The 26553-nt window shown below is 39.9% G+C and overlaps 1 long non-coding RNA gene across 1 annotated transcript in view; it reads left to right on the top strand.

Annotated features, from left to right (window-relative positions):
* The window catches only part of LOC103346421 (ras GTPase-activating protein 4B), a 121123-nt gene that overhangs the window by 48153 nt on the left and 46417 nt on the right, over window positions 1-26553 (top strand). The gene's annotated exons all lie outside the window — the stretch shown is intronic.

The following is a 26553-nucleotide window of genomic DNA, read 5'->3' as shown; positions in this document are numbered from 1 at the left end:
TGCTACAGCCTGATGGAAACTGCCCGACAGTGTACTGCAGGAGGTGTAGGAGCTCTTTCTGTGGAAAGGCACCAAGAGATATCCCAGGGGTTTATAAGAAGGAAGGGTAACAGGCGAGCATAAAGTTGATGCCAGAACCGTGTTGCCAAGGCTCCAGGGGACAGGGCAGCTAAGGAAAGCCTTTCTTCCTCATGAGAACAGACAAGATTTCATTTTGAAGGCCTAACTCCCAGGGATAAAAAAGTAAATATGCAGGAATAAAAAAAAATACAGGAAAAAGATCAGACCTGCCTCTACTCATATTCCAGTGAAGACTGGAATCTTCTTTCAAGATATTGTGTAACTTCTTCAATTGTTGCTGCTATAATTTCTATTTACCAGAAAAAAGAGGGGGTTCTCTTTAGTATATATATATTTTATATATTTATGTATATAATATGTATTTATGTATATAATACATGAATATATAATATATAACAATATATGTATTATATATTTATATATGAAGTATATATTTCCCATGATTATGTATATAATTAATGTATAATATATAATTAATATAGTCTTTTGTACAGAAGCATAAAATATCAAGTAACTTTGTTAAAGATTTACTTATTCACTCACCAACTGGCTGCAACAGCCAGAGCTGTGCTAATCCAAAGCCAAGATCCAGGAGCTTCCTCCGGGTCTCCCACGTGGGTGCAGAGGCCCAAGGACTTGGGCCATCTTCTACTGCTTTCTTAGGCCATAGCAGAGAGCTGGATCAGAAGTGGAGCAGACAAGACTTGAACTGGCACCCATAGGGATGCCAGCACTGCAGGCAGCAGCTTTACCTGCTACACCACAGTACCAGCCCCTCAAGTAACTTTTAATACTTTCCTTAAATTCACATTTTAAAATGAATATAATACCTATTAAGTTATAAAGAACCTTAAATAAAACAGTATATGCCTTTCATAGTGAATTGGTTATTAAGGTCAGATACAAGCTGGGACCACTTGGCCAATGGGTCCTATTGTAATCCTTTTTGTTGTTTAGGGGTAGTAGCAAGTATAGACTAGTGAAAAATATTGTTCACTTAATATAGGTAATAGAAATTTTTTTTTTGACAGGCAGAGTGGATAGTGAGAGAGAGAGACAGAGAGAAAGGTCTTCCTTTGCCGTTGGTTCACCCTCCAATGGCCGCCGCGGCCAGCGCGCTGCGGCCGGCGCACCGCGCTGATCCGATGGCAGGAGCCAGGAGCCAGGTGCTTTTCCTGGTCTCCCATGGGGTGCAGGGCCCAAGCACCTGGGCCATCCTCCACTGCACTCCCTGGCCACAGCAGAGGGCTGGCCTGGAAGAGGGGCAACTGGGACAGAATCTGGCGCCCCGACCGGGACTAGAACCCGGTGTGCCGGCGCCGCTAGGCGGAGGATTAGCCTAGTGAGCCGCGGCGCCGGCCGGTAATAGAAATTTTTAAAAATATAAGCAGTAATAACAAACTCAAAAAAGTAATGCTAGAATAAGGAGGTATTTTTGAGGTTAAAATGTGTTTTAATAAAAATTATCATAAGCTCATTTTTCTTATGTGAAATATAAAACAACTCAGGGAAGGGTAAATCTAGTTATTTAAATTACTGAATTGGATCTGGGCAGGTGTTTTAGTCCAGTGGTATAAGATGCCATTTAAAACAACTGGGACCTATCGTGGAATACTAGAGTTTATATTCCTGGATCTGACTCCTGACTCCAGCTTCTTGCTAATGTAGAACTTAGAAGGTAGCAGTGATGGTCCAAGTAGTTGAGTTCCTGCCACCTAGGACAGACCTGGATTGAGCTCCTGATGCCTGGCTTCAGCACTGGCCCAGCCCTAGCCATTGCAGGAATTTGCAGAGTGCCTTTTTCTCTCTTTCTCAAATTTTTAAGATACTAAGTTGAAATCATAAAAGTCAACAAAGGTGTGATCTTATTTCAGATGAATGGTTCTTATTTCAGAATCTTTGGAACAAATTCTTCCAAGTTAAAAACTTCGATCAATGATTGAATAAGATGTCAAAAGAACTTGTATGTATGTAGAACTGTTTACAAGTTACTTCTAATAATTCAAGTTAGTGTCAGTTTTTTATAATTTTAGCAGAACATAAAATCCATAGAGGAGCCATACTTAATTGAATGCAGTATTCTACTTGGGTTAACAAAAAATATTTTTAACCAAATTTTATAATAAATATTATTTTCTATTCCCAGCATACAGATTTCTGTGTTCCCTTTAAAAAATAAATTACATTTATCGTGCTGATGATTTTAAAGTAATATTTAATCAGTTCTATCAATTTCCAAAGTTATTTCAAGTCATGAATCTGATATGGTTGTACCATGTAGTCATTATATTGGTATTTCTAGAAAAACTTATCTCTTGCTATATGTGCTTGAATTCCTTTCTTAACAAATGACTTTTTCTTTTTTTACAGGCAGTTAGACAGTGAGAGAGAGAGACAGAAAGAAAGGTCTTCTTTCCGTTGGTTCACCCCTCAAATGGCCGCTACAGCTGGCACACTGCGCCGATCCGAAGCCAGGAGCCAGGCGCTTCCTCCTGGACTCCCACGCGGGTGCAGGGCCCAAGGATGTGGGCCATCCTCCACTGCCTTTCCAGGCCACAGCAGAGAGCTGGACTGGAAGAGGAGCAACCTGGACAGAATCCAGTGCCCCGACCGAGACTAGAACCTGGGGTGCCAGCAGTGCAGGTGGAGGGATAGCCTAGTGAGCTGTGGCACTGGCCACCAAATGACTTTTTAAGTAAGAACCGTTATTCTCATCCTTCTCATTTTTCTTCCTCTTGAGGCCATCCATTTGGGTAAGCAGCCTCTTCTCTCCATCTGCTCATGAAAGAAAAGTTCTTCCTTCATGAAGAATGCAAACTTTGGAATATAAACTTCGATCATGAAAGAAAAGTTCATTTACCATGTAGGAAATGTCCGTAGCTCTTAGGTATTGGACTTCAACATTATTATTCATCCAGTGGAAGCACATGGAATCTGTGTCAGAAAATCCTAAAGTGGCTGCTAGCTAATTTACTCTACATCTTCCCTCAGTCTCCTCTGATGGTTATGAAATGAAGGTACCAGTGACCACCTCTCAGGTCTTTTGTAGATTAGTAAGTACAGGTTGAGTATCCCTTCTCCAAAAGTTGTGGGTTTTGAAATGTTTCAGATTTTGCAGAATTTTTGGATTTTAGAACAGTTACATTGATTTTCCTGAGTTATCATCCCTAATCCAAAAATCCAATTTGGGATTAGATTAGGGATGCTCAACTTGTAGATGTCGTAATGCTAGAAAATTAGGTTCACACTTTAAATTGTAAGGCCTCACATAAATATTAGTAAGGTTAATTTAATTATTAGGATCTGGAACTAGCCATGGATGCAGTGTACAGTGTCATGAGTGCCTCCAGTGGCTTCCTTTACATCCTTCTGTAGCCTTACCTGTGTGCTCCTACTTCAGCTCCTACTATCTGTTACAATACCCAGACCTCTGGATTTCCACATTCATCTCTCCCCATGTACCAAACACTGAATATTCAGATGATGTGGTCTGCTGTTAAGGTTACACTGCATTTTAACAGATGAAATTTTTTTATTTTAAGATGAAAACAATTCAGAGGAATTGAGTGTTCAGAGTAAAACACAACTGCAGATAATTGTGGAGTGCAGAGGGAGATCATTTTGGTTGGCTTGAGGTACTCAGTTAGCTCACTTTGTAGGGGAGCTACCCTCAGAGGTGTCAGGTCTCAGTGTTTCATCTCCCCAGTATATAGTTTCAGAAAGTATGTCATTGTATTTTCACTCAAGAGACAAACAAGAAATATTTGAATAAAATGGAAGAAGACATTACCTCATTAACCATTTAAGTATTCAGGTAATCAAGTAGTAAATGCCAGTGTCATGGCTCAATAGGCTAATCCTCCACCTGCAGCGCTGGCACACCGGATTCTAGTCCTGGTGGGGGCACTGGATTCTGTCCTGGTTGCTCCTCTTCCAGGCCGGTTCTCTGCTGGGGCCTGGGAGGGCAGGGGAGGATGGCCCAAGTGCTTGGGCCCTGCACCCGCATGGGAGACCAAGAGAAGCACCTGGCTCCTGGCTTCAGATCAGTGTGATGCAGCATGCCGGCTGCGGCGGCCATTGGAGTGTGAACCAACGGCAAAGGAAGACCTTTCTCTCTGTCTCTCTCTCTCACTGTCCACTCTGCCTGTCAAAAAAAAAATCAGGTAGTAAAGGAGATCTCATATTGTTGTTCAAGCAGTAAAGGTATCTCTTTTAAAAAGTACTGGGCAGTTATCTTTACAAATTTGACAACTTCAGATTGGTCTGTCTACTAACTAGGATCATAATTAATCTCTTTACACATGGATAATGGAAATGGAGGGACTGAGGCAACTATGCAGAGTCACACACTCAGATGGAGCCAGATTAGTTAAAAGAAATAGCAACCAAGGTGGAAGGGGAAGGTGGATAAAACACTGATAGCCACACCAAACAGGAAGTGAGGTTAGGAGCTTGCTCAGCATTTTGACTTCATGGCTCAAACATTTTTTTTTTTTTTGACAGGCAAAGTGGACAGTGAGAGAGAGACAGAGAGAAAGGTCTTCCTTTTTGCTGTTGGTTCACCCTCCAATGGCCACCGCGGCCGGCGCCAGGTACTTATTCTGGTCTCCCATGGGGTGCAGGGCCCAAGTACTTGGGCCATCCTCCACTGCACTCCCGGGCCACAGCAGAGAGCTGGACTGGAAGAGGAGCAACCGGGACAGAATCTGGCGCCCTGACTGGGACTAGAACCCACTATGCCAGCGCCACTAGGCGGAGGATTAACCTATTAAGCAGCAGCGCTGGCCTCAAACATTTCTGTTGCACAGTCTCGCTCCCCCTCTTCGTGGAGGAACGCACTAAACCCTGCCTAGGCTTCATATCCAAGTCACGGCACCATTATGTCACTCCCCCTCTTCGTGGAGGAACGACACACGACCCTGCGCTGTTCTTTGGTCTGCTCGGCCCTCCCCGGGTTTGCTGCTGGTTCTTCCCGGGTTGGCTACCGTCCCTTCCACCTCCGTGGAAGGGCGGTTCCCCCTGCCACTTTCCCCACTTCCGCAGGGGAGCGGCACACCGCCGGCCGGCTCTCTTGGGGGCTGCTCAGGTGTTCCTTCAGAAAGATGTTCCTAGTGCATGTTGTCTCTCTCCTCCTTTATAGTCCTCTTCCACCAATCCCAACTCTGCTACCCACACGCCGAGTACGCTGCTCTCCTCCAATCAGGAGCAGGTCCTGCTGTTTATTGGCTGAACTGGAGGCAGCTGTGTAGAAGCTGTTTTCTCCTCTCCCAGCGCCATGTTGTGGGAGAGCAGATGCATAGAATAAGTCTTAATTCCAGTAACTTAGTCTAGTCCGAGTTGCTCCCAGTTGCTCCCCACAGCGCAGTGTAATAATAAAGTGTTTTTTAATAAAAAATTTATTTTTTAAAAAGACAGAGTGAACAGAGCAGGAAAGAGAGAGAGAGAGAGATCTTTTATCTACTGGTTCACTCCCCAAGTGGCTGCAATGGCCAGGGTTGGGGAAGAATGAAGCAAGGAATCAGAAGCCCCATCCAGGTGTCCCACATGGGTGGCAGAGGCCCAAGTACTTGAGCCATCTTTGGCTGCTTTCCTAGGCATGTTAGCAGGAAGCTGGTTAGGAAAGGGAACTGCTGGGACTCAAACCAGCACTCTGATATGGGATGCAGTGTTGCAAACAACCACTTAACCTACTATTTTCCAACTCCAGCCCCAAGTGTCAGTTCTTGAAAACTGTATCCTTTCAACTGTTTAATTTTATGTTTTGTGTGTTTTCTTCCCTTAAACTATAAAATACAAAAATAAAAGATACAAATACAGATTATATATGAATCATTTTTATTCAAACTTGTCTCCATTAGTATATTTTAATTAAAATTATAAAGCCAAGATTCAGAGAAAGTTCATGTGTAGCTAGGGAGCATCCCTCTCTTTTTGTCCTTGAAGGCTGTCCATGGCCTTGTTCATGTTTAGACTTAGTCCCCAAGACTCCTCTCCATACGTGTTCTGAAAAAGAACTTAGCATGTAAAGTAAAGCAGTCAGTCTTATTTTTAAAGCCACTAAATTGCTTAATTACAAAACCTGAGTGGCTTGAAAATTTTTTACCGTGTGTCTTTATAAGGTGCAACATGATCTCACGTCCATGTCTTTCAATCCAGTCTGTAAAGCAGTTCATAATATAGTAAGAGGAGAAGCAAAGTACAGATCAGAGAAGCTTGTACAGTGCTATTTGTTCCCTAGAATCTGTAATTAGAATTTTGACTTTGTACAATGTACATTGATTATCTATTATGTTCCAGGCTCATCTTTTTTATGAGGAGAACAGAGTGGTGAGTGACATGGCCAAGGTCCTCCTATCACAGAATATGTCTTTTCTTCCTGTGGTGGAAGAACAGGGTTGAGATGCACAGAAAGAGAATGGTAGCTGTTAAAGGTGACAGTTACTCTGAAATAATAAAGCAGGGTAAGAGATACTTAGAATTTGCTAGAGGAATGGCTACCTTAGGACTTGTGATCAGAGATCACATCTCTGAATAAATTGTATTTGAGCTGAGATGTGAAAATGTAGGAGATTGTTTCTGGCAGAGGGAATTGGGAATGTGAAATATCTTAATGAAAATGAGCTCCATGTTGAGAGAAACAAAAGGAAGATAGGTGTGACCACAGCCAGGTGAATTAAAGTGGGAAATCTGAGAAGAAGTCAGAGGCCAGACAGAGTCTTACTGCAGTGAGAAGTTTGCATTTTATTTCCATTGCAATTGGAAGCTACTGGAGAATACTAAGCAGGGGTATCTTACCTAAAAAGATAATCTAGCTGCTGCAGTGGGATGAAGGTGAACGTGAGAACAGAACCTGGAAAAGTGTCTATAGACAGTGTTCCAAGTCTCTACTAGGAGTAGAAAAATGAAGGTTATAAAACTGATAGTTTTAAATACTAATTAGAGGATCATTAGATGTAACAGTCCTATGTTCATTAGTTTTATTCCATTTTATTGCTATTTCAAGTATTTTTGCCTCCTACATACAGTCTCTTGTTTAATTTTTCTCTTTGAATCTACTATCTTTTCACATCCAGTCTTCTCCATGTATTGTAATCACACTTCTCCCAGTACATTTACAATCTTACTATTGGCAAGAACATTCTCTGACTCCCCATGGCCGGCAGACACATGAGTCCTAACACATAGTTAGTTCCCTTCTAGACCAGTGGCCCAGGTATTATTCCATAAGCAAGTTTTATGCTTTCCTTTTTCAGTGCTTTGGAATATTCCATACTCTGCTCTGTTTCCCTCCACTGCTTTCTGTTGGATTCCTGACAATTCATTCTTCAAGGACTAAGTTCATCACCACAAAGTATTTTCTAGTCTTGATAATTAAAAGTGATTTGTGCTTATCTGGAGTTCAATGGCATTTTCTTAATGATTTTATAATGGTAGCATTTAGGGATTTATTTGGTCATGGGTTCTTCTAGGTTCATCTGTCAATGCATTCAGAACATTTATGCTAATATCTTCATGTTAGGAGTTACTGGAGATGTGAAGATAAATACCACATGGACCTTTAAGAACTCCAAAGTCTAATAGAGAAAGCAGGAGAAAAAAAAAACTTAAAATTCTGAATAATTTGTGCTTAACAGAGATAGGATGTGGGTACTTTAGAAGCTCACATAAAACAGCTGTTGTGGCCCATCAGATTAATCCATTGCTTCCAATCCAGCTCCCTGCTCATGTGGCTGCAAAAGCAGCAGAGGATGACCCAAAGGCTTAGACCCCTGCACTCATGTGGGAGAACTGTATGGAGTTCCTGGTTCCTGGCTTTGGACTGGACCAGACCTATTTCACCAGTTGGGGAGTGAACCAGCAGATTGAAGATCCCTCTCCCTCCCTCTCCCCCTCCCCACAAAGATCAGGAGCATCAGAACCCTGCAACTGTTTGTTCTGCAGCAAATAAAATTTTATTTTCACTGAGATACTCAAAAAAATTTTTTTAAGTTTTTCTAAAATGCTCATAAATTAGTATAAATGTATGCTTAGAATTTGTGAGCTTATATGGAACAGAAATGGCAAAACACACTAAAACAGGAGTGGTAGAGGAAAATACATATTACTAAACATTAATGTGCAGTAATAATTATTTTGTTTTTACCTTATATATCAAACAAGGAAAGATTATAGGCCATTTGACAAGAGAAATTGTTTCTCGTATTCTTGAAAATCTGTTTCTCTCCCTCTTTAATATTTAAAAAGCACACACACAGGTTGCCGATGACTCAAGAGAGCAGCGTGTGTCATAGTTTTCACTTTCTCAGTTGTGAACAAGTATATATGTGAAGGCTGGTCATGCATTTTATTTAAATAAAAACTGGGCTTAAAGGAAACTGTGTAAAAGATACCAACATTTAAGACATTTTAATTTTGTAAAGTGGGACAGTCAATGGACCGAAGTATTGGAAGTCTTTCTTCCAAAATGAGAATTAAGAAGGTGATAGTTTTTAAAGAAAAAAAAAGGCAAAACAAAATATAGCATGTTAATGTCACCTGTGGTAAATTACTTCTGTACACACAAATAAAAAAATTCAAAAGTAGTTCAGTTTCCAGCCACATACTACAGTGTAACATAATTGCAATTGACCAAAAACACAGCTAAAATTTACATACTATAAAAATCATAGTTTCCTTAGAGAGAAAGGAAATAAAGTTAAATATATTTAGCATAGGTCAAATGTAAAAGTCCAACATGAATAAAAAGAAAATGCAGAAATATATATCTGCTATCCAACAATACAAAAGGGAATTATATATAATGCTGTCCCCATTACAGTTGCCATTAGCATTTGAATATGCTTATCATGAATGAAGACTCAATTTTAAACTTAATTTATACTTAGTTTAAATAGTCAAATATAGCTTGTCTTTATCAAGCTGGACAGCACACATCTATAGTTTTATAAAGAGAATTTTAGCAGTTATTAATAAATCCAAATTTATCAAATGACAGAACTAATTTATCAGTTTGGTTAAATAGATTATGTCTGACATTTGGCCCAAATATAAGCCTCAATCAAAATTAAGCATTAAGATGAGAATGTCTCATCTTTAAAAATCTAACCATGTCATGGAGATTCACATAGCAAACAGAAAATAATTGACAAATGTGCTACCCAAAATGTCAGCTACAATAACTAGAAACCCAAAAGACCTAAAAATTGACGATAGTGGCTAACGTTTCCAACAATCAGATAAATGTTTAAATATGGTCAGTTAAAATGCTAAAAGTAGGTTACAGAATTGTAATAATTTAATTTGACAGAGAGAGTACATTTGAAGAAAAGATGAGACTATTTGGCAATAGCTTATAAATATGTTAATTTGCAGTGTCTTGGCTTCCCATGCCTGAAATGCTCTCATGGACATTTCAGCCATTCTAATGAAGAAAAAAATACACAAAGTATAGGGCATTTTACCTGCTGTACCACAATGCCCTTCATGCCTTCACGCTTTTTTCTTTGAAAAAATGGGAGTCTGGGTATTGTAGTCGAGCACTTATGCCACCACTTGGGATGCTCACCTCCTGTGTGGGTTTGATTCTTATCTACACTCTTTCTGCTCCAGCTTTCTGCTAGTATACATCATGGGAGGCAGGAGATGATGGCTCAAGTACTTGAGTCCATGACACTCATGTGGAGACCTGGAAGGAGTTTCAAACTCTAGGCCCTGGAGCTCTAGCTGTTGGAGGCCATTTGTGGAGTGAATCAGCAGACAGGAGGCCTCTCTTTCATGTCTGTTTCTCACTGTTCTGCTTTTCAACTAGATGAACATAAACAAGCATTTTCAAAAGTAGAGAAATATCTAATCCAAATATTTATTCAGTGCCTAGCTGCAGTATAAAGCTGAGTGCTTTTCAGCACTCATTTGTTTTCTATGTTCTTTTCTCTAGCGTGTTTCTCATAAAACTGTGTGTTTTCTTCTCCTCTGGTGATATTTTGGCTTTAAAGATGGCAAAATGGCCTTAGACCAGCTGCTTGTAGGTGTGGGAGAGAGACCACTGTCTGTCCTCCAAGCAGGACTTCCATAGGAGCAGGATTTGCACTGATAGTCATATCATGTTTAGTCTTCTCAGGGCAAAGGTGACAGACATCTGTTGCATTTTATAAACAAAAAATCTCTTCTTCCCCCACAACAAATGGTGAAAGCTTCCTCAATATTTCTAAGGACACCTGACATCTTCAGCTTTTCAAAACAATAACTGATACAGGAGAGTCCCAGTCTATCACCCTGGGTCCCCTCTTACTATGAGCTTAAGGGATTTGGTTCTGCTACCAGTGCTGTTCACCTTCATTCAAAGTATATTCTGACTCATTCCGAGGTCAATGACCGTGGTATTCTCTCAGTTTCTGACACACACTCCTGCTTCATTATTCATTGTTCTGAAGGATTTTGATTTCTGTGTTGAAGTTTCAGTTGTCTCCTTCTTCATAGAAAACTGAGTGTCCTATGCAATTGTTATCTCTTGGTTATTTTACAGGAATTTTGAAAATAAAAAAGAATATGAACTTTAAGTATTCCCAAATGAATCTCAGCCCTTCTACATTAAGTCATAGATTGCCACTGCCTTGAGAACCAGAACTTTCTGGTTCCCTTGGTGATTCTAAAATCACCCTTTTCCATGTGATCTGGCTTAGCATCCTGAATTTCATGTCACAATACAAAGGCTTGCTCCTGGACTTCTTTGTATAAATTTCTTATTTTTTTTACTTGAGAGAATATGTAAATAATAATAATAAAGAGACAAATAATAAAAGAGAAAGTAAGAGGGAGAGAAGGCAGTCACACAGAGAAACAGCTCTCATCTACTGATTCACTCCTTAAATGCTTTCAAAAGATTATTTATTTATTTATTTATTTATGAGACAGAGATGGCTCCCATCAAGTTTCACTCCTCAAATGCATGCAGCTGAAAGCCTTCACCTAGCCAAGAGAATGAGATCTCATCTGGGCAGCTAGAAGAAGACTAGGACACATGAGCTGCCCAGTTAGGAAAAAATGAAAAAATAAGTATTTCAACTCATGAAGGAAAATAGGATATGAAAATAGATGGCAGGATAACTTAGGATTTGTAGAATGTATCTAAAATAGAAAAAAGCCCTAATATGGTGCTAAAAGAATTGGATTTTGGTAAGTCTAAGAAAATGCTCAACTGCATCAAAGATGATGTATAAACACACAAGAATGTTCCCTGGGGGCTGTGGAATGCCTGTTTCTGATGCATGAAACCAGCTGTACTTGGGCCTGGGACCTGAGTGAAAAGAGCACTACACATGAACACCTGCTAACTTCTTCCAGTCCCAATCTCCAAGCCCAGTATGTGCTGACTGACCTGGAAGTCTCTGATTTAGGGCTTCTCCTAGCATCCATGGCTGTGTTCTCTGCTCCAACTTGAAGATCACCTCAGGTTTGGTAACCACAATCCTGTTAATGGAAATTAATGTAGGATTTTGTTAAATCACTAGGTCAGGTTTCTTGAAAGACAACAGCTTTACATCAAGACCTGTGTGAGAAAAGAGCCAATTTGAATCCTTTGCTATAGGATGTGGATACCCACATTCTGCAGGGACTCAAATTCTACACCTAAGTAGCAATGTACCTTATAAATCATGTATTTATATATTTGTCAAATGGGAAAAAAGTGGTCCAACTCTGTGTGACTGAAGAGTTTCATTCACCCAATGACAGCAGGCTGCTGTAGGTCTCCAGCATCACATCCCTGTACAGCATTCTTTGAGCATTGTCCAGGCCCTGCCACTCCTTCCAGGTGAAGTTCATAGCCAGGTCTTCAAATGACACCAATGCTTAAAACAGTACATCTCTCGTCAACATATCAGTTCTGGATCACAAAAGAGGACTGGGAATGCATTCTTCTTTATGTGTCTTATATGCCTCTTACATGTAGCCTACTTTGTATACTATATAGCAACAGAAAGCAAAACCACAATGAATTTGACTGCACTAGTTTTATAATTCTAATATCACTATAATAGAAACTTTCCTATATATCTGCAAAGACTTTCTACCTAATAATTCTGGAAGTAGCTGACAATGTAATCTGTAGGTCTAAGTATAAACACGTACCTGAAATAACATGTTAGATGAACAAAGAGAAACATATGTTCAGTGTACATCAGGGTAATTAATTTTGCTTTAAAAATACCATATGTTTTCCCTGATCTGTGGTAACTAATAGAGTACCTATAAGGCAATCTATCATAGTAAAATTGACACTTTGAGGTTTTGTGATTGTTTACAGCCTTTGTTTCTACTGTTGAGGAACACTCTTTCTTCATACTATGAAAAAACAGTGTAAGGTGAATCTTATCAATATAAGTTAAATGAAAGTAGATCTCTGTAAAAATTAAGAATGTGCACAGGAGAGGGAGAAGGAAAAATGGGAGTATTGGCAGGAGGGAGTGTGGAATGGGAAGTATCACTATGTTCCTGAATCTGCATATAGGAAATACATGAAATTTGCATACCTTAAATAAAAATTAAAAAAATATTAAAACTAAAGAAAGAAGTAAGTTGTAAAAATGTATGTACAGTAGGATTTAGTTGCAGGAAAATATTTAATTATTTAAAAAAGTCTCAAAGCAGGTGCTGAGAGGTATTAATACTGTTATCTCTTTTTAAAAATGAATAAATGTTGAAGGAATGCAAAAAGAAAAAAGAAACAAAATAGTATGATTTCAGGTGGCCAAACATCTAAAAAGGAAATTATCAAATAAGCAACCTAACTACTCGTCACACAGACCTAGAAAAATAAGAATGAGCCAGAACCAATGGCAGTAGAAAAAAGTTAATAAAGATCAGAGCAGAATTGAGAAAATCTTAAACAATTTTAAAATCAATAAAATCAATAGTTTGTTCTTTAGAAAGCAAAATAATTCTTTAGCTACAATAAGAAAACAAATAAAAGATTCAAAGAAAAAAAGAAGAGATTACCACACAAACATAACGGATCACTAGAGACTATTAAGAAAACTACACTAGCAAACTGAAACATAGAAGAAATGTCTAATTTCTGGATACATACAGCTTACCAAAACTGAACCAAAAAGGCACAGAACACATGAATGGGTCAATAATGAATAACAGAAATCAAAGTCCCTAAATTAAAGGTCAGGACCAGATGGTTTTACTACCAATCCCTCTACAAAGTTTCAAAAATGAAATAGCACAATCCCTCTCAAGCAATTCAAGAGTCAAAATGCAGGGAGTCTTCCCAAACACTTTGAGGCCAGCATTTCAATACCGAAAAGAAATGGGCAGGGATCTGCATAGACATTTCCCAGAAAAATATAGATGGTCAGAATACATGAGAAAATAATCTATGTCACTAGCCATTAAGTAAACACAAATCAACAGATAACATCAGGGCCAGCACTGTGGCATAGCAGGTAAAGCCACCACCTGCAGTGTGGGAATCCCATATGGTTTGTGATTCAAGTCCTGGCTTTTCCAGTTCTCTGCTATGGCCTAGGAGAGCAGAGGAAGATGGCCCAAGTGCTTGGGCCCTTGCACCCACATGGAAGACCCAGAAGAAGCTTCTGGCTCCTAGCTTTGGATAGGCCGAGCTCCAGCCATTGCGGCCAATTGGAGAGTGAACCAGCAGATGGAAGACCTCTCTCTCTCTCTCTGCCTCTCCTTCTCTCTCTGTGTAACTCTGACTTTCAAATAAATAAATCTTTTTTTGTAAAGATTTATTTTATTTACTTGAAAGTTACAGAGAGAGAGCCAGAGAGAGAAAGGTCTTCCATTCCACTCATTCACTCCCCAGATGGCTACAATGGCCAGGGCTAAGTTGATCTGAAGCCAGGAGCCTGGAGAGTCTTACAGGTTTCCCACATGGGTGCAGGGGCCCAAGGATTTGGGCCATCTTCCACTACTTTCCTAGGCCATAGCAGAGAGCTAGATAGGAAGTGAAGCTGCCAGGTCTTGAACTGGTGCCCATACGGGATGCCCACACTGCAGGCTGGGGCTATAACCCACTGCACCACAGTGCCAGACCCAGCAAATAAATAAATATCTAAAAAACATCCACTGCCTACAGTGCTGGCATCCCATAGCGGGGCAGGTTCCAGTCCTAGCTGCTCCACTTCCAATCCAGCTCTCTGCTATGGCCTAGGAAAGCAGTAGAAGATGGCCCAAATCCTTGGGCCCCTGCACCTGCATGGGAGACTGCAGGGAGTACTGGCTCCTGGCTTCAGATCAGTGCAGCTCCAGCCATTACAGCCACCTGGGGAGTGAACCAGAGGATGGAAGACCTCTGCATCTCTATAACTCTGCTTTCAATATAAATAAATAAATCTTTTAAAAAAGTAATCTTACTCTAAAAAGATTTTCAAAATGATGATACGAAGAAAAATTGTATACACTATGGATTAAAATGCAAATTAACATAGGCAGTATGGAAAAAAGAATGGTTACTCTAAAAGAATTAAAATAAAAAGTATCTCCAGGGACCGGCACTGTGGTGCAGTGAACGCTCTGGCCTGAAGCGCTGGCAACCCATACAGGCATCGGTTCAGGAGCTGATTGCTCCACTTCCAATCCAGCTCTCTGCTATGGCCTGGGAAAGCCGGGAAACATGGCCCAAATCCTTGGGACCCTGCACCCACATGGGAGACCTGGAAGAAGCTCCTAGCTCCTGGCTTCGGATTGGCGCAGCTCCAGCCATTGCGGCCAACTGGGGAGTGAACCAGCAGATGGAAGACCTCTCTCTTTCTCTCTGCCTCTCCTTTCTCCGTGTAACTCTGATTTCAAATAAATAAAAAAAAAATCTTAAAAAAATTATCTCCATATGGCAGAGCTATCTTACTCCTGACTAAATATTTCAGAAAAAAATTAAATTAGCATATTAAAGTCATAGTCTTTTTCCCACTGTAGTACAGGACACAGTAGTCATGACACAGAATCAATTTAGGTGTCTATTAGTGAAAGAACTGATAAGAGAATATCATTCACACATTAAAAAAAAAGGAACAGAGGGGCTGGCACTGTGGCATAGTGGGTGAAGCACCATATTTTGTGCTATGTAAAGAACTGGAGGAGATGGGCTGGCAGGCTCAAAACACAAAAGAAAAAAAATGGAAAGACTGGATCAGTTTATGCTGTGTGTTCAAATACTGCATTGTCACTGGCATTATGGCACAATGGGTGAAGCCAATGCCGATGACTCCAGCATCCTATGTAAGTGCCAGTGTGAAGCAAAGCTGATTCACTTCTGATCCATCCCTCTGCTAATGTGTCTGGGAAAGCAGCAGAAGATTGCCAAGTACTTTGGTCTCTGCTACATGTGTGGGAAACCAAGACGGAACAAATGGCTTTTGGTTTCAACATGGCCATTGCAGCCATTTGGGGAGTGAACCAGTGGATAGTAGATTTCTCTTTCTGTCTCTCCCTCTCTGTTTACATATGACTTTCAAATAAATAAAAATGTTTTTTTAATTGTACTGTATACAAGTAGCACAAGTAGTGCATGTTAATTTAAAAAATTGCTTAAATAAGATTTTAAAAAAAATAGAAACATCTCTATACAATAACAATGAACTATCTAAAAATAAATTAGGAGGGGCCAGTACTGTGGCATAGCAGGTAAAGCTGTCACCTGCAGTACTGGTATCCTATATGGGCACCAGTTCGAGTCCCAGCTGCTCTACTTCTGATCCAGCTCTCTGCTATAGCCTGGGAAAGCAGTAGAAGATGACCCAAGTCCTTGGCCCCCTGCATCCTCATGGGAGACCCAGATAAAGCTTCTGGTTCCTGGCTTTGGTCTGGCCGCATTCTGGCCATTGTAGCCATCTAGGATGTAAACCAGCAGATGGAAGAGCTCTCTCTGTTACTCTTTCAAATAAATAAATAAATCTTATAAAAAAAAAAGAAATTATCAATTCCCAACTTGACTCTCACTGGGATTAAACATGACAATAGGTCTGATCTGATTTCATCATCATTTAAAAAAATCATCTATTATTTTTCACTTTATGTCTCTGTGTGGGAGCAAACTGTTGAAATCCTTACTTAAGGTATACTAAGCTGATCTTCTGTATATTAAGATAATCGAAAATGAATCTTGATGTGAATGGAAGGGGAGAGGGAGTGGGAAAGGGGAGGGTTGTGGGTGGGAGGGACGGTATGGGGGGGAAGCCATTGTAATCCATGAGTCGTACTTTGGAAATTTATATTCATTAAATAAAAGATAAAAAAATAAAAAAAATAAAAAAAGAACTAAATGACAGTACTATGAATTATTTACTTTATTCCTACAAGATCTAATAAATAAACTTTTATTCATAACAATAATATAAATAATTTACTGGGTCATTACAGCTTCTAACAGCTAAAGGAAATTATATAGGGGCTGGCCCTGTGCTGTAGTGGGTTAGGCCGTTGCCTGCAGAGCCAGCATCCCATAAGGGCACTGTTCAAGTGCCAGCTGCTCCATTTCTGATCCAGTTTTCTGCTAATGTACCTGGGAAAGCAGTGGAGGATGTTCCAAGTGCTTAGGATCTGGAACCCACATGGGAGACCCAGAAGAAGCTCCTGGCTCCTGGCTTTGGATCTGCCCAGCTCTGGACATTGCAGCCATTGGGTAGTGAACCAGCAGATGGAAGATCTCTCTCCCTCTCTCTCTCTCTCTCTCTCTCTCTCTCTCTCTTTCTGTGTGTGTGTGTGTGTGTGTCTTTGTTTCTATGCCTTTCAAATAAATAATTTTTTTAAAACAGAAACTGTATAAAAGATAATAGGGCAAAGGAATTGAGGACATTTTAACTTTAGTACTCAAGAAATAATACACTATTATTTGAAGGTGAGTTTACATTAGTTAGAAATACATATTGTAGGGACCAGCACTGTGGTACAGTGGGTTAACACCCTGGCCTGAAGCTCTAGCATCCCATATGGGCACTGGTTCAAGTCCCACATGCTCCACTTCCAATTCAGCTCTCTGCTATGGCCTGAGAAAGCAGTGGAAGATGGCACAAGCCCTTGGGCCCCTGCACCCACGTGGGAGACCCAGAAGCTCCTGGCTCCTGGCTTCAGATCAGCACAGCTCTGGCCATTGCAGCCAACTGGGGAGTGAACCTTCAGATGGAAGACCTGTCTATCTTTCTATCTCTGCCTCTCCTCTCTATGTGTCTAACTCTGATTTTCAAATAGATAAATAAACCTTTAAAAAAAGCAATATATATTGTATACTCAAGGGGAATTACCAAAACAAAAATTTAGGAAACCCGTATCCCATGATACCTTAATGGAGGAGACAAAAGGGAATCTTATATAAAGCTCAATTAAAATGAGAGGATTAGGCATGCCATAGTGATTAACAGGGTACTTGAAATGCCCTCATCCCATACTGGAGTGCTTGTGTTTGAGTCCTGGCTTCACTCCCAATTTCAGCTTCCTGCTAATACACCCTCTGTGTGAAGCAGGAGATGGCTCAAGTACTTTGAACCCTGTCAACTCAACCTGAGATCCAGATTAAAATCCTGGCTTTGGCCAGGACCAGCCCAAACTATTGCAGCATTGGGGAGTAAACCTGCAGATCATAGATCTCTCTGTCACTCTGTGTGTCTCTCTACTCTTCAAATAAAATAAATGAACAGAAATATTTTTAAAAATAAAAACAGAAGACAGAAATGATTTAAAAACCAAGAATTAGGGTGGGTGTTTACTATGTTAGTTAAAAATAGGTAGTTAAGGAGCCCACTTCTGACAATCATATTCCATACTGAAGTGCCTGGATGGAGTCTGGTTACATAGTTTCTGATTCAAGTTCCTGTTAACACACATCCTGTAAGACAGCAGGTGATGGCTCAAATACTTGCGTTCTTCCACATAGGTAGGAAACCCAGAGTTCCTGTCACCTAACCTTCCTGGCCTAGCCATGGCTATTTGAGAAACTTGGGGAGTGAACCAGCAAATGAAAGATCTTTTCTCTGTCTCTGTGTTTCCATTAAACAAAAAATAAGACTTTAGAAAAACAAGACCTACAACAGAAAATGATTATAATTATGGAAAATATTAAGTTTTAATATCTGCATTTCTGTTACATCATAGCATGGACCTTCTATCTATCTGCAGGAAAGGTAGGCAGAGATGAGAGTGTACTTATTTGTCATGGTTCCCATAATAAAATACCACTTATATGGTGTTTTAAATGATAGTAACTTATTACTCATAGCTCTGGAGGTTGGAAGTCCCACATGGAAGTGATAGCAGGATTTCTTTCTCCTGGGAATAGCCCCCACCCCGGGCTTCCAGGGGGCCACCATCTTGCTGTGTCCTCACATGGCATTTCCTGTCCACACTGGTGCCTCTCCTTCTTGGAAGGATACCAGTCAGCTTGGATTATGGCCTCACCCTTTTGATAACGTTTGACTTTAGTAACCTTGTTAAAGTCCCTGTCTCCAAATAGAGTCACACAGGGGCTCAGGGATTTAAGATATAAACCTTGGGGAGAAAAAGTTTAGTCCTCCACATTAGTAAGGGGCCCAGGGCTCTGCTGCATAGGCAACCAGCTCTGTGGGACTTAGTGTTTGAAATGAGAGCAAGTGTTCCTCATGGTAATATTTTCATTATCACTGTATAATCTGGGAACACACACACACAGTCACACAAACATTTGTCTACATTTACACAAACCAGAATGGAAATATCTGGTGATTGTATACAGATAACATTAATACAATCCATATTATGGAATATTCATTAAAATTGATGAGGGGGCCCGCGTTATGGTTTAGTGGGCCAAGTCTCTGCCTGTGGCATTAGCATCCCATATGGATGCTGGTTCATGTCCCAGCTGCTCCTCTTCTGATTCAGCTCTTGGCTTATGGCCTGGGAAAGCAGTGGAAGATGGCCCAAGTGCTTGGACCCCTGCACACACATGGGAGACCCAGAAGAAATCAAGGCTTTGGATTAGCCTGGCTCCTGCCTTTGTGGCTACCTGGGAAGTGAACCAGCAGATGGCAGACCATTCTATCTACTCTCCCTCTCTCTCTCTCTCTGAAATTCTACCTCTCAAATAAATAGGTAAAACCTTTAAAAAAAAAAAAAACCTACATGCTTTCTCTAAAAAAAAAAAAAAAAACACATATGGGGCTGGTGCTGTGGTGCAGCAGGTTAACACCCTGGCCTGAAGCACCAGCACTCCATATGGGCTATGGTTCGAGAACTGTCTCCTCAACTCCCAATCCAGCTCTCTGCTATGGCCTGGGAAAGCAGTGGAAGATGGCCCCGGTCCTTAGGCTGCTATACACATGTGGGAGACCCAAAAGAAGCTCCTGACACCTGGCTTCAGATAGGCACATCTCTGGCCATTTCGGCCACCTGGAGAGTGAACTAGCAGATGGAAGACTGAACTCTCTGTCTCTACCTCTCTCTGTAACTCTTTCTTTCAAATGAATAAAAAAAATCTTTAAAAATAAAACTGATGAAAAGTAGAAAAATGATTAATCACCTAAGAGTATTATGATTTTCGATGTTCACATTTACTAAAGATAAGCAATGAAGAATGAGGACTAAAAGTAAAATAAAAATTTATACCTCTCGTAATACAGACCATTCAGCATGAGACATGTTTTCCTAAATGTCTTACACATTTTAAACTAGTGTTCACCAGGGCCAGCTGTGTAGCACAGTAGATTAATCCTCCACCCATGGCACTGGCATCGCATATGGGATGTTCTAGTCCCAGCTGCCCCTCTTCCAATCTAGCTCTCTGCTATGGCCTGGGAAAGCAATAGAGGATGACCCAAGTGCTTGGGCCCCGGCACCCACATGGGAGACCAGGAAGAAGCACATGGCTCCTTGCTTTGGATAGGCACAGCTCCAGCAGTTACAGCCAACTGGGGAGTGAACCAACAGAAGGAAGATCTTTCTCTCTGTCTCTCCCTCTCACTGTCCATAACTGTACATTTCAAATAAATAAATTTAAAAAAATAAAATAATGTTAGTCAAAATTGATTCTTAAAATGTGACACATAGGAAAATACCATCCCATAAATCAAAAATCTATTCTTGTGGAAAAAAATTGGTGGAGGCTTTTTTGATTTTTTTTTAACTTTTATTTAATGAATATAAATTTCCAAAGTACAGCTTATGGTTTACAATGGCTTCCCCCCCATAACGTCCCTCCCACCCGCAACCCTCCCGTTATCCACTCCCACTCCTCTTCCATTCACATCAAGATTCATTTTCGATTCTCTTTATATACAGAAGAACAGTTTAGCATACATTAAGTAAAGATTTCAACAGTTGGCTCACACACAGAAACATAAAGTGAAAAATACTGTTTGAGTACTAGTTATAGCATTAAATCTCAATGTACAGCACACTAAGGACAAAGATCCTACATGAGGAATAAGTGCACAGTGACTCCTGTTGTTGACTTAACAAATTGACACTCTTGTTTATGGCCTCAGTAATCACCCTAGGCTCTTGTCATGAGCTGCCAAGGCTATGGAAGCCCCCTGAGTTCACTGACTCTGATCATTTTTAGACAAGAGCATGGTCAAAGTGGAAGTTCTCTCCTCCCTTCAGAGAAAGGTACCTCCTTCTTTGATGACCCGTTCTTTCCACTGGGATCTCACTCACGGAGATCTTTCATTTAAGTTTTTTTTTTCCCCAAAGTGTCTTGGCTTTCCATGCCTGAAATACTCTCATGGGCTTTTCATCCAGATCCGAATGCCTTAAGGGCTGATTATGAGGCCAGAGTGCTGTTAGGACATTTGCCCTTCTATGGGTCTGCTGTGTATCTCACTTCCCATGTTGGATCATTCTCTCCCTTTTTGATTCTATCAGCTAGTATTTGCAGACACTATTCTTGTTAATGTGATCACTTTGGTACTTAGTCCTATCATTACGATCAATTGTGAACAGAAATTGATCACTGGTATAGTGAGATGGCATTGGTACATGCCACCTTGATGGGATTGAATTGGAATCCCCTGGTATGTTTCTAACTCTACCGTTTGAGGTAAGTCAGCTTGAGCATGTCCCGAATTGCACATCTCTTCCCTCTCTTATTCCCACTCTTATATTTAACAGCAGTCACTTTTCAGTTAAGTTTCAGCACTTAAGAAGAATTGTGTATTGATTACAGTATTCAACCAAAAGTATTAAGTAGAACAAATAAAAAAAATACTAAGAGGGATAACATATCAAATTACTCATCAGTAGTCAGGGTGACGGCTGATGAAGTCACCATTTCTCATAGTGTACATTTCACTTTAACAGGTTTCCTTTTTGGTGCTCAGTTAGTTGTCACCTATCAAGGAGAACAAGTGCTATTTGTCCCTTTGGGATTGGCTTATTTCACTCAACATAACGTTTTCCAAATTCCTAACAGGGATCACTTTTCAGTTAAAATTTAAACACCTAACAATAATTGTGTGTTAATTACAGAGTTCAACCAATGGTACTAGAACAAAAAAATACTGAAATGGATAAAGTATTACATTGTACATCAACCGTCAGGACAAGAGCTGATCAAGTCAATGTTTCTCATAGTGTCCATTTCACTTCAACAAGTTTCCCCTTTGGTGCTCAGATAGTTGTCGCCAATCAGGGAGAACATATGACATTTGTCCCTTTGGGACTGGCTTAATTCACTCAGAATGATGTTTTCCAAATTCCTCCATCTTGTTGCAAATGACTGGGTTTCGTTGTTTTTGACTGCTGTATAGTATTCTATAGAATACATGTCCCATAATTTCTTTATCCAGTCTACTGTTGATGGGCATTTGGGTTGGTTCCAGGTCTTAGCTATTGTGAATTGAGCTGCAATAAACATTAATGTGCAGACAGCTTGTTTGTTTGCCAATTTAATTTCCTTTGGGTAAATTCCAAGTAGTGGGATGGCTGGGTTGAATGGTAGGGTTATATTCAGGTTTCTGAGGAATCTCCAGACAGACTTCCATAGTGGCTTAACCAGTTTGCATTCCCACCAACAGTGGGTTAGTTTCCCTTTTTCCCCACATCCTCTCCAGCATCTATTGTTGGTAGATTTCTGAATGTGAGCCATTCTCACCGGGGGGAGGTGGAACTCATTGTGGTTTTGATTTGCATTTCCCTGATTGCTAGTGATCTTGAACATGTTTTCATGTGTCTGTTGGCCATTTGGATTTCCTCTTTTGACAAATGTCTATTGAGGTCCTTGGCCCATCTCTTAAGTGGGTTGTTTGTTTTGATGTTGTGGAGTTTCTTGATTTCTTTATAGATTCTGGTTATCAACCCTTTATCAGTTGCATAGTTTGCAAATATATTTTCCCATTCTGTCGGTTGCCTCTTCACTTTCCTGACTGTTTCTTTTGCAGTACGGAAACTTCTCAATTTGATGCAATCCCAAATGTTAATTTTGGCTTTGACTGCCTGTGCTTCTGGGATGTTTTCCAAGAAGTCTTTGCCAGTACTTATATCTTACAGGGTTTTTCCAATGCTCTCTAATAATTTGATGGTGTCAGGTGTAGATTTAAGTCTTTAATCCATGTTGAGTGGATTTTTGTGTAAGGTGAAAGGTAGGGGTCTTGCTTCATTCTTCTGCACGTGGAAATCCAATTTTCCCAGCACCATTTATTGAATAGACTGTCCTTACTCCAGGGATTGGTTTTGGACCCTTGATCAAATATGAGTTGGCTGTAGATGTTTGGATTGATTTCTGGTGTTTCAATTCTGTTCCATTGGTCTATCCATCTGTTTCTGTACCAGTACCATGCTGTTTTGATTACAACTGCCCTGTAGTATGTCCTGAAATCTGGTATTGTGATCCCTCCAGCTTCATTTTTGTTGTACAAGATTGCTTTAGCTATTCGAGGTCTCCTGTGTCTCCAAATGAATTTCAGCATCATTTTTTCTAGATCTGAGAAGAATGTCTTTGGTATCTTGATTGGTATTGCATTGAATCTATAAATTGCTTTTGGGAGTATGGACATTTTGATGATATTGATTCTTCCAATCCATGAGCATGGAAGATTTTTCCATTTCTTGGTATCCTCTTCTATTTCTTTCTTTAAGGTTTTGTAATTTTCATCATAGAGATCTTTAACGTCCTTGGTTAAGTTTATTCCAAGGTATTTGATTGTTTTTGTAGCTATTGTGAATGGGATTGATCTTAGAAGTTCTTGCTCAGCCATGGCATTGGCTGTATATACAAAGGCTGTTGATTTTTGTGCATTGATTTTATATCCTGTACTTTGCCAAACTCTTCTATGAGTTCCAATAATCTCTTAGTAGAGTTCTTTGGGTCCCCTAAATAAAGAATCATATCATCTGCAAAGAGGGATAGTTTGAGTTCTTCCTTCCCAATTTGTATCCCTTTAATTTCTTTTTCTTGCCTAATAGCACTGGCTAGAACCTCCAGAACTATATTGAATAGCAGTGGTGAGAGTGGGCATCCCTGTCTGGTGCCAGATCTCAGTGGAAATGCTTCCAACTTTTCCCCATTCAATAGGATGTTGGCTGTGGGTTTTTCATAGATTGCTTTGATTGTATTGAGGAATGTTCCTTCCAAACCCAGTTTGCTTAGAGTTTTCATCATGAAAGGGTGTTATATTTTATCAAATGCTTTCTTGGCGTCTATTGAGAAAATCATATGGTTTTTCTTCTGCAGTCTGTTAATGTGGTGTATCACATTGATTGTCTTGCGCACATTAAACCATCCCTGCATACCAGGGATAAATCCCACTTGGTCTGGGTGGATGATTTTTCTGATGTGTGGTTGCATTCTATTGGTGAGAATTTTATTGAGGATTTTTGCATCTATGTTCATCAGGGATATTGGTCTGTTATTCTCTTTCAATGCTGCATCTTTTTCTGGCTTAGGAATTAAGGTGATGCTGGCTTCATAGAAAGAATTTGGGAGGATTCCCTCTTCTTCGATTGTTCTGAATAGTTTGAGAAGAATTGGAGTTAGTTCTTCTTTAAATGTCTGGTAGAATTCAGCAGTGAATCCATCTGGTCCTGGGATTTTCTTTGTTGGGAGGGCCTTTATTACTGTTTCAATTTCTGTCTCAGTTATGGGTCTGTTTAGGTTTTCTATGTCTTCCTGGTTCAATTTAGGCAGGTTGCATGTGTCCAGGAATCTATCCATTTCTGATAGGTTTCCCTGTTTGCTGGCATACAAGTCCTTGTAGTAATTTCTGATGATTCTTTTTATTTCTGTGGTGTCTGTTGTTACGTTTCCTTTTTCATCTCTGATTTTATTGATTTGGGTCTATTCTCTTCTTTTTTTAGTTAGTTGGGCCAATGGTGTGTCAATTTTGTTTATTTTTTCAAAAAACCGGCTCCTCGTTTGGCTGATTTTTTGTAATGTTTTTTTTTTAATCAATCCTGTTGATTTCTTCTCTGATTTTAATTATTTCTCTTCTCCTACTAGATTTGGGTCTGGTTTGCTGCAGTTTTTCTAGATCCTTGAGATGCGTTGAAAGCTCATCTATTTGGTGCCTTTCCAATTTCTTGATGTAGGCACCTATTGATATAAATTTTCCTCTTAACACTGCTTTTGCTGCATCCCATAAGTTTTGGTATGTTGTGCTGTTATCCTCATTTACTTCCAATAAATTTTTGATTTCTCTCTTAATTTCCTCTATGACCCATTGTTCATTCAGGAGCATGTTGTTCAATCTCCATGTGTTTGCGTATGCTCTAGGGATTCCTGAGTTGCTAATTTCCAACTTCATTCCTTTATGGTCTGAGAAGCTGCATGGTATGATTCTAATTCTTTTGAATTTTCTGAGACTTGCTTTATGGCCTAGTATGTGGTCAATCCTAGAGAAGGTTCCATGTACTGCTGAGAAGAATGTAAAATCTTTAGCTGTAGGATTGAAAGTTCTCTAGATATCTGTTAGATCCATTTGGGCTATAGTGTCATTTAAATCTACTGTATCCTTGTTGATTTTCTGTCCTGTTGATCTGTCTATTTCTGAGAGTGGAGTATTGAAGTCCCCCAGTACTATTGTATTGGGGTCTAAGTCTCCCTTTACATCCCTTAACAAATCTTTTAGATAAACCGGTGCCCTATAATTAGGTGCATATACATTGATAATTGTTATATCTTCCTGTTGAATTGATCCCTTAATCATTATATAGTGTCCCTCTTTGTCTCTCTTAACAGTTTTTGTGGTAAAGTTTATGTTGTCCGATATTAAGATGGCTACACCTGCTCTTTTTTCATTTCTGTTGGCATGGTATATCTTTTTCCAGCCTTTCACTTTCAGTCCGTATGGATCTTTGTTGGAAAGATGTGTTTCTTGTAAGCAGCAAATAGATGGGTTTTGTTCCCCAACCCAATCAGCCAATCTGTGTCTTTTAACTGGACAGTTCAGGCCATTAACGTTCAATGTGACTAATGATAAGTGGTAACTTTGCCCTGCTATTTGCCAAAGAGAATTCTAATATATGCTTTGAATTCCCTGTGATCTTTTGCTGTGAGGTTCCCTTCCTTTACCTTCTAATATTGATGACCGTGTTTCTGTGTTTCTGTGTGTAATAAGCATCTTTTGCAGGGCTGGACGAGTGGCAACAAATTCTTTCAATTTCTGTTTGCTATGAAAAGTCTTTATTTCACCTTCATTCACAAATGATAGCTTTGCAGGATATAATATTCTGGGCTGGCAGTTTTTCTCTCTTAGTACCTGGGCTATATCTCGCCATTCCCTCCTAGCTTGTAGGGTTTCTGATGAGAAGTCAGCTGTGAGTCTGATTGGAGATCCTCTGAGAGTAATCTGACGTTTCTCTCTTGCACATTTTAGGATCTTTACTTTGTTTCACTGTGGAGAGTTTAATTACAACGTGTCGTGGTGAGGATCTCTTTTGGTCATGTTTATTAGGGGTTCTGTGAGCTTCCTGTACTAGGATTTCTCTGTCTTTCTCCAAACCTGGGAAATTTTCTGCTAATATCTCACTAAAAAGGCCTTCTAATCCTTTCTCCCTCTCCATGCCTTCAGGAACTCCTAGAACTCGAATGTTGGGTTTTTTAATAGTATCCTGAAGATTCCTGACAATATGTTTTAGATTTCTAATTTCCTCTTCTTTTCTTTGGTTTGACTGTATATTTTTCTGTTCTCTGTCTTCTAAGTTTGATATTCTCTCTTTTGCTTCACCCATTCTGTTTGTAAGGCTCTCTATTGTGTTTTTCATTTGATCTATTGAATTCTTCACTTCATTATGATTTCTCGTCACTATCACAGTTTCCTGTTGTACTAGTTGTTTCGTTTCATTTTGATTCCTCCTTAATATTTCATTTTCACGAGAGAGATTTTCTATCTTGTCCATTAAGGATTTCTGTAGTTCAAGAATTTGTTTTTGAGAACTTCTTAATGTTCTTCTTAACTTTTTGAGATCTGCTTCTTGCATTTCTTCTATCTCATCATCTTCATAATCTTGAATGGGGGTGTCTTTTTCATTTGGGGGCGTCATGGTGAC

Source organism: Oryctolagus cuniculus, chromosome 3 (assembly GCF_964237555.1).
Source record: "Oryctolagus cuniculus chromosome 3, mOryCun1.1, whole genome shotgun sequence".
In the NCBI taxonomy this organism is placed as follows: domain Eukaryota; kingdom Metazoa; phylum Chordata; class Mammalia; order Lagomorpha; family Leporidae; genus Oryctolagus; species Oryctolagus cuniculus.
Note: the sequence above shows the minus strand (reverse complement) of the source record. Positions and strands in the feature narration are given on the sequence as shown.